This window comes from Rana temporaria, chromosome 2 (genome assembly GCF_905171775.1).
Source record: "Rana temporaria chromosome 2, aRanTem1.1, whole genome shotgun sequence".
Lineage (NCBI taxonomy): Eukaryota > Metazoa > Chordata > Amphibia > Anura > Ranidae > Rana > Rana temporaria.
In genome coordinates, this window is record NC_053490.1 from 319,873,877 (window position 1) to 319,881,965 (window position 8,089).

Below are 8,089 nucleotides of genomic sequence, written 5' to 3' on the forward strand. Positions count from 1 at the left end.
ATGAATGAGACAAACCATTTAACGCTGGTTATCAGCTTTTATTTATTTAGTCAAACCTTTATTTAAAAGGGGGAACAAAATGTTTATAAAGTGTGAGCTGGAGATCTCCGATCGGCAGGAGGGCTTTGTGATTGTCCCTCCTGATCACATGTTGGCTGTGTCCAATCACAGCTGTCATGTGATGTAGGTTTTCAATTTATTAGTGATTCAATATCTGCTAATACATTTAACACTGCCTTCCCCTCACCAGACTGACAATGTTGCGGTTTGCTGTGCTTCTGTGCTCATTCCTTGTTGTGTCTCACTAATACAGGTGTGTTACTGGTCAGGTCACCAGGTGAAAACAGAGGAAAAACAAAAAACGGATGCAACCACCACATCTAATGATTGGTAAACTGCAATATATTACATTTTTGGCTTTGGGTTTAACCGCTTGCAGTTTTACGACGGCAGGTCGGCTCGGCTGAGCAAGATCACATTATATTACGTCATCTCGCGAATCAGCCATCTTGCGAATCAGTCATCAACGCGTGTGCCCAGTGGGCATGATCACCGCCGGGCACCCGCAAACGCTCGTTACAGAGCGAGAACCGGGAGCTGTGTGTGCTGTCCTGTCAGGGGGAGAAATGCCTGATTGTCTGTTCATACAATGTATGAACAGTGATCAGTAATTTCCCCAAGTTAGTCCACCCCCTCCCCTTCAGTTAGAACACACCCAGGGAACATACTTAACCCCTTCCTCGCCCCCTAGTGTTAACCCCTTCCCTGCCAGTGGCATTTTTATAGTAATCAATGCATTTTTATAGCACTGATTGCTATAAAAATGCCAATGGTCCCAAAAATGTGTCAAAAGTGTCCGAAGTGTCCGCCATAAGGTCACAGTACCGATAAAAATCAATGATCGCCGCCATTACTAGTAAAAAAATTTTTTTTATAAAAATGCCATAAAACTATGCCCTATTTTGTAGACGCTATAACTTTTGCGCAAACCAATCAATAAACGCTTATTGCGATTTATTTACGAAAAATATGTAGAAGAATACGTATCGGCCTAAACTGAGGAAAAAAAATGTTTTTTTATGTATTTTTGGGGATATTTATTACAGCAAAAAGTAAAAAATATTATATATTTTTTCAAAATTGTCACTCTATTTTTGTTTATAGCGCAAAAAATAAAAAGCGCAGAGGTGATCAAATACCACCAAAAGAAAACTCTATTTGTGGGGAAAAAAGGACACCAATTTTGTTTGGGAGCCACGTCGCACGACCGCACAATTGCCAGTTAAAGCGATGCAGTGCCGAATCGCAAAAAGGGGCCCGGTCATTGAGCAGCAATATGGTCCAGGGCTGAAGTCGTTAACAGCAGCTCCTGAGTAAAACATGTACCAGTGACTGGCGCAGCATGTTTTAAAAATGATATTGTACAAGTTCAAATGTTACAGTTTTATGTGATTTTTCAGCTTTCACAGCTGTGTTCTGTGTACACATGACTGTGCAAACATCTACCTGCTGTAGTGCAGAATAATACGTAAGTAAATCAATGCCCTTAAGAGCATGACTTCTCTTGTGCATACAGTGCCAATAATCTTCCTGTTTTATTTTTGAATTTCCATTCTTTAAATGTATTTTTTTATTATAAATATGTTGTCACTTTAACAACATTTAGCTAGCATAACTCTGCAAATATACTGAGGCGTAACGCAATTCACTGCATTACCATTTAACATCACATAGTTTAAATCACATCCTGTTAAGAATAATGTTTACATGATGTACACACATAAATCAGAGTGTTTTGTAACATTGTATATATTTTCTCTTGTACATAATTCTGCTTAAATATAAAAAGGTTGAACAGTGAATATGTACTTAAAGTGGAGTTCCACCCAAAAATTAAACTTCCACTTTTTGTAATCCCCCCCCCCTCTGGTGTCACAGTTTCCACCTTTCAGAGGGGAGAAGGGAGCAGATACCTGTGTAATGTATTACTCCCACTTCCAGGCATAGATCACCTCTTGATCGAGGTGACCTACGCCACCTCCGGCACCTACTCTGTCCTCCTCCGCTGTCTTCTGGGAAACACACAGGTCCCAGAAGACAGCAGAGACCAGTGAGGACACACAGCATGACTCGCACATGTGCAGTAGGGAACCAGGAAGTTAGGGACCTTAGATTGTAAGTATGCAGTAGGGAACCAGGAAGTTAGGGACCTTAGATTGTAAGCCCCTTGAGGGCAGGGACTGATGTGAATGTATATTTTATATATATATATATATATATATATATATATATATATATATATATATATATATAGCAGGGTGTCACTTTGCAATGTGGACGACAGACTACAGTTTGTAATGAGAAGGAACTCAGCTCCCTCCGGTGGTCAATTGTTATACTGCTACCACTTGTTTGGTTTTATTTCATCACAGCAATGGATTATGGAACTTGGAGTACAGGGAGATAGAGACTCCATTGCCTTGGGTGTTTGACAGACTATGATACCCACAGTGCTACTGTGCTACCCAAGGTGCATTGCTTCATGCACAGCCTTCTGGGAGAAGCTACTTAAAGGAAGGGGAGACGTGTATCGGACTCTTGGGAAGGCGACTTCTAGCAAGCAGGAAGCCTGTGCTGAGGCCTGCTTCAAGAAGCGTAGGCCTCAGACGCCTGGGCCTACAGTCGCCAGCGTGGATTGCCTTTCCTGAAGGGATCCTCTTCCGTAGTGTTCAACTTACGCTCCACAGCAACAATCACCAACACCTTGTGACGGCTGTGTGAAGGAACGGAGACCGCAAGTTGCAGAGAGGCTGTGAATTGGGACATCCCCCACGGAACGTACCGGAGAGGCGAGGCCTCGTTTGGTGAGCGGGCACCTGACCAACGATAACTAACTGTATCGCAGGAAGGTGGTTCTCATAGACTCACCTGCATTGTTAAAAGTAAACACGCCATGTGCAAGGACCCAGTGCATCCCGCAGTGGCCGTATGTTTAGAGGATTGGCGTTTGTGCCGCCAGCAAGTTACATACACTTATAAATACTGTGGCTGTTCGTTTTCTTGCCCTTTTCATACCAGTTGGATTACAAATCATTGATGTGCATCAATTAATGCTAGCAAAGACCCTTACTGCCAGAAGGAACTTTTACGGGATTCAGTTCTGCCTGTTTGAACTAAAGTAGTAGGTCACATGTATAGAAGTGCCCTCTAGAGCAGTGGTTCTCAACCTTTCTAGTGCCGTGACCCTTTGTTAACATTTCCCAAGTTGTGGGGACCCCTAACCCCAAAATTATTTTCATAGTGTGGGTTGTCAGCACCCAAGGCAAGACAAGTAATTTTAGTGCTCCCTGAGTCCCTTGTACAGTATTAAAACCCTTTATGGTACATTTTAGGATGTACCGCTCTTTTTCTTTTTGTTCTCCTTTCTTTCTGTTTTCTCTCTCTCTATCCTAATTTTTTTTTCCCATCTCTGTCTCTAGCCGTGTTTCTTGTTCTTTCTCTTATTCTTTCTCTCCCTTTTTTCTTTGTTTTAACCCCTCTTTTCCTCTCCCTTCCATGTATTCTCTATTTTTATTCTTTCTCTTACTCCTTGGTGGGGGTTGGGGGAAATGGGATCAGTTGCAGTGCTGGCGGGGAGTTGGGACGAGTGGCAGTGCTGGCGGGGAGTTGGGATGAGTGGCAGTGCTGGCGGGGAGTTGGGATGAGTGGCAGTGCTGGCGGGGAGTTGGGATGAGTGGCAGTGCTGGCGGGGGTTGGGATGAGTGGCAGTGCTGGGGGGAGTTCTGATCAGCCAACTTAGGTTCTCTTCATCAAGGTCATCTACTGATCTGAGAACTGTAGTGGGGACTTTTAATGGCAACTATAATCACAGGTATTGTTACTCACTGTGTCTCCGACTTTGTGGTGTCTCGTAGCAGTGACACCTATGCCGAAATCAGGAGATGGGGTCTCCTCCAGCCCCTCCCACTTCACATTCCTCACCAGTCAGCTGACTGCTAGTCTCTGCCCCCATGCCGTGAACTGAATGGGCGGCTGTAAAGTGTCTGAGTGGTCAGCCGCGTGCTCCAGAAACAGCCCAGCTGGGCGGCCTCAGGCTCCAGGAACAGCCCAGATGGGCAGCCGCAAAAAGGCTGGGAGAGTGGTGCAGGCTTCAGGAACAGATCAGGATTCTGTGACCCCTGGCAAATCATCATTCGACCCCCAGGTAAAGAACCACTGCTCTAGAGGGAGCCTAAGAGCATATAGTTGCAGATATACCTGAATATATAGTATATATATATATATATATATATATATATATATATATATATATATATATATATATATATCAGAACTGTGATTCTTTATTTGATAGTTTTTGACTTGCAATTTCTTAAAAATACTATTGACTCTTACAGGGCCCTGTAAGCAGTGCACGTCATTTGTTTAACTCTGTATTATTTATCCATTTCTTACCAAGTAAATAATTGCCTTTTGGTTAAGCAGAAAGTTTTGTGGAGTTTTCATTGTGGTTCCCAACTACCAGTGGGTTCCACAATTTCTGTGTGGTCCTGTTGTGCCAAGGGAAGGTTTGAACCAAACTTTTGGGGTTGATAGGCACAGTACAGACCCAACATCTAAATCAGCTCCTCCAGGGGTAGTGCTACATATATACAGTGGAACCTTGGATTACGAGCATAATCCATTCCAGGAGAATTCTCGTAATCCAAAGCACTCGCATATCAAAGCGAGTTTCCCCATAGAAGTAGATGGAAACGAAAATAATTTGTTCCGCATTGACTTTAATAGCATGCAATACCGCATGTGGCCAGAGGTGGGGGGGGGGGCGCCAGAGAGCCTCAGAAATACTCAGAAAGGCTTGGAAACACCGGGGGAACTGAGTATTTACGAGTATTTCCGATCGGTTCCGATCGGCTCTGCTCGGCTCCGGCGCCACCACACCGCAGGCCAAATGCGGCACTGCACACCCCATAAGCTTGAATTCTGCTTGTTTTGCAAGATAACACTCGCAAACCGAGTAAGAATTTTAAAAAAATGCTCATCTTTCAAAATGCTTGTTAACCATGTTACTTGTAAACCGAGGATCCACTATATATATATATATATATATATATATATATATATACATATATATATATATATATGTGTGTGTGTAAAAGTACTGCATAAATTGACTGCACTATGAAAGTAACTGTAATAAACCAAAATATATACAGCACCCTCCTAGCTAGGTTGCTATAGTCAGGACCGGATTCCTCACAAGGCCACCAAGGCCAGGCCTCGGGGCGGGGCTCAGGTGTCACGGAGCTGGGTCTGTGTGTGCAAGGTCACGCCCCCCTAGACCAGCTTGTGTGATAGTAGATTGAATCAGTGTTCTGCCTATCACACAAGCTGTTCTAGGTGGCAGGACCTTGCACACAGACTCAGCTCCGTGACATCTGAGCGGAGGGAGGGGAGCGCTGCATGTAATCATGGGCACAGAGGCTGCAATCAGTGGGCACAGAGGCTGCAATCAGTGGGCACAGAGCCTGCATTCATGGGCACAGAGGCTGCAATCAGTGGGCACAGAGGCTGCATTCATGGGCACAGAGGCTGCATTCATGGGCACAGAGGCTGCAATTAGTGGGCACAGAAGCTGCATTCATGGGCACAGAGGCTGCAATTAGTGGGCACAGAGGCTGCATTCATGGGCACAGAGGCTTCAATCAGTGAACATAGAGGCTGCAATCAGTGGGCACAGGGGCTGCATTCATGGGCACAGAGGCTGCAATCAGTGGGCACAGAGGCTGCAATCAGTGGGCACAGAGGCTGCATTCATGGGCACAGACGCTACCATTAGTGGGCACAGAGGCTGGATTCATGGGCACAGAGGCTGCAATAAGTGGGCACAGAGGCTGCATTCATGTTCACAGAGGATGCAATTAGTGGGCACAGAGGCTGCATTTCTGGGCACAGAGGCTGCAATTAGTGGGTACAGTTATTTTCAGTGTACCTGTGTGTGTAAATATATTTTTAATTTATCTATTCTAGCAGTCATTGATAAAGGACGAGAATGGTGGTGTGTGTGTGTGTGGAGCCGGCCTTGGGGCAGAAAAGGGAGCAAATGCGGGCCTGGCTATAGTTGAGACACATTTTGTTCCTCTGTAACAGAGGAGCAGTGCCAATTGCTTTTGGCTGTTTTGGGTTCTGCTGATGTAGTCTCATACTTCCCCCTACATTCCAGAGAGTTCTGGAATATAGTGGGTGGGAGAGGCAGACCCTTACCTGTATAATAATAATGGCCAGCAGGGGGTTGAGATGTGTATAAACAGGCTGAGACCTACAACAGCAGGGTTGGCTCCTGGGGGAGAAGTCACAGCCTGAGCACTAAGGCCCTCTGGGCTGCTACGGACAGAACAGATTCCTCTTTTTGGGGTCCCAGCTCCAGCCAGAGCTCAGGGGCCCCTGTTCAGAGCCCCTTGAAGCAGTGCAGGATATTTTGAAGAGGATCCAAAATTGGAGACATCCTGTACAAAGGCTGGTTGGTACTACAGGAAGCATTACAGTACCCAGGGCACGGTGAGTATGAGCCTTAATGATCCTAAAGGCTGTACTTACCTCCTTTCAGAGAGCTTACTACAGTTTCGACTAGGTATACCTCTGCCAAGGGGTCCCCTGCATTGTAGTTCCTCAATTCTGAATTCTAGAGGATGGCTGCACCCTGAAGAGACAAAACAGCTGCAGGTGTCTTCCTTTGTGTTTAAACTAGTTTTGGAGCATCCCAAGGGTTACCCTACCCAAGTTAAATCAGAAAATAAACTGCAAACATACACTCACCTGCCACTTTATTAGGTAAACCAGTTCAATTGCTTAGTAAAACAAATTGCTAATCAGCCAATCACATGGCAGCAACGCAATGCATTTAGGCATCTAGACAAGGTGATGATGACTTGCTGAAGTTCAAACTAAGCATCAGAATGGGGAAGAAAGGGGATATAAGTGACTTTGAACAAGGCATGGTTATTGGTGCCAGATGGGCTGGTCTGAGTATTTCAAAAACTGCTTTTACACACAAATATCTTTAGGGTTTACAGAGAATCATCCTAAAAATAGAAAATATCCAGTGAGCAGCAGTTGTGTGGACAAAAATGCCTTGTTGATGTCAGAGGTCAGAGGAGAATGGGCAGAATAGTTTGAGATGATAGAAAGGCAACGGTAAGTAAATAACCACTCGTTGCAACCAAAGTATGCAGATTACCATCTCTGAATGCACAACACATCGAACCTTAAAGCAGATGGGCTACAGCAGAAGAAGATCACACTGAGTGCCACCCCTGTCAGCTAAGAACAGGAAACGGAGGCTAGAATTCACACAGGCTCACTAAAATTGTACAATAGAAGATTGTAAAAATGTTACCTGGTCTTATGGGTCTCAATTTCAGCTGCGACATTCAGATGGTAGGGTCAGAATTTGGTGTAAACAACGTGAAAGTATGGATCCATCCTGCCATGTATCAATGATTCAGGCTGGTGGTGGTGTAATGGTGTGGGGTATTTTTTTTGGCAGACTTTGAGCCCCTTAGTACCAACTGAGCACTGTTTAAATGCCACGGCCTACCTGAGTATTGTTGCTGACCATATCCATCTCTTTACGACTACAGTGTACTCATCTTCTGATGGATACTTCCAGTAAGATAATGTACCATGTCACAAAGCTCAAATCATCTCACCACTGGTTTCTTCATCATGACAATGAGATCACTGTACTCCAATGGCCTCCACAGTCAATGGGAGATTCTCATCATGGACGTGCAGCCGACAAATCTGCAGCAACTGCTTGATGCTATCATGTTAATATGGACCAAAATCTCTGAGGAATACTTCCAACATCTTGTTGAATCTTTGCCATGGAGAATTAAGCTTGTTCTGAAGGCAAAAAGGGGTCCAGCCCGCTGCTAGCAAGGTGTACCTAATAAATTGTCCGGCGAATATATATGCAAGGCCTGTTTTCTCACTTGAGTGACTGTGAATTACTGTGTGCCTGGCTTCCATGTGCCTCACAGGGAATGAAAAGCCTACCATGGTTTCTGTGCTATATATATTACATATA